We start from the raw sequence: 1,214 nt of genomic DNA on the forward strand, positions 1-1,214 counted from the left end.
CCCGCCGCGGGGACTCCTGGGAGCCTCGCCTCGCCTCCTCCCCCATGTGACGTCACCCTACGTTTCATCGTGTCACGCCGGCCAACGTTAACCCTTTAGTGCCCGCAGCCCGGCCTCAGTTTCCCCTCCCCCTCCTCCTTGAAACCCGCCGAGCACGCGTGGAGCGCACTGCCTGCCTGCTCCGACACGGACGAGGCTTTTCCATCGAGCCGACGTGAAATCACTCGGTGACCACGTCAAGACACTGCTGCGTGTCCGCCACTCCCCCGCTGCGCTCTTCCTCGCCGGGGCACGCTGCCGACACTGCGAGCGCTTCCCTTCCCGCCGGGCCTGGAGTCTCGGGAGGGCTCCCCGCGCCGCGCCGCGCCAGCACCGCCCCCGAGACACACGTCTGAGGACACCGAGCTGACCGCAGCCTCCGCACGGGACTCGAACCGCCGTCGCTGGCGCAGGGCTCGGATGCGGGCCCCGCCCGGCTGGGAGGGGGCAGCGGCACAAGGCCCTTTCCCCTCTCCACGCAGCTGTCTCTGCAGAGGCCGCGGATGGCTGCAGTCCACTCGCTTTGTGCAACGCACCTGTCTGTGACGCAGCTTTCACAGACCGACACTTCTGTGATGATGACGACACGCCCCTGTGAAGCTGGAGCCAGTGCGTGGTCCTCCACACGTCACGGGACCGTGCCCCCTGGACACGATGGCAAGAGCGGGAGCCTGCGCGGACTCCTGCAAGCACTGCCCCGGCTTTGGCGCATGGATCGGGGACGCGTGTCTTGTGCAGGGGCCGCTGGGGACAGCGGGGACCTGGCGGGAGCGGGTGTGCAGCTGCAGGTCGGACTGACGGTCACGTTGGCTCCCTGGCGCGGGAGACAGGAATGTGACCCCGGGCCCGGGTCCCGCTCACGTCTGTGAAGAACGTGCCTCGACCCCCACCTGCCTGCGCCCACCGCCGAGCCTTTGAGAAACGCCTCTGTCTCCGTGTGCAACGCAAGGCAGTGCCCTGCCCCGGCGTGGGGGGGAACGGGAAGCCCTTAACCGCGGGCACTGTGGCTTAGCTGGTTAAAGCACCTGTCTTGTAAACAGGGGGTCCTGGGTTCAAATCCCTGCAGTGCCTGCGTTTTTCAGTACAGTGGTGACTGGGATAAAAGACATCGCAAGGTTCAACAAGGGCAAAATCATCCTGCACTTAGCACAGAGCAACCGGGACAGGCTCAGGGC

The 1,214-nt window shown here is 66.6% G+C and overlaps 1 non-coding gene across 1 annotated transcript; it reads left to right on the plus strand.

Annotated features, from left to right (window-relative positions):
- Positions 1 to 1,036: 1,036 nt before the first annotated feature.
- TRNAT-UGU lies at positions 1,037 to 1,110 on the plus strand. The gene has a single exon. It is a non-coding gene; the product is annotated as a tRNA-Thr (tRNA).
- Positions 1,111 to 1,214: the final 104 nt, after the last annotated feature.

The sequence above is a fragment of the Alligator sinensis genome, unplaced genomic scaffold (assembly GCF_000455745.1).
Source record: "Alligator sinensis unplaced genomic scaffold, ASM45574v1 scaffold3295_1, whole genome shotgun sequence".
Classification (NCBI taxonomy): domain Eukaryota; kingdom Metazoa; phylum Chordata; order Crocodylia; family Alligatoridae; genus Alligator; species Alligator sinensis.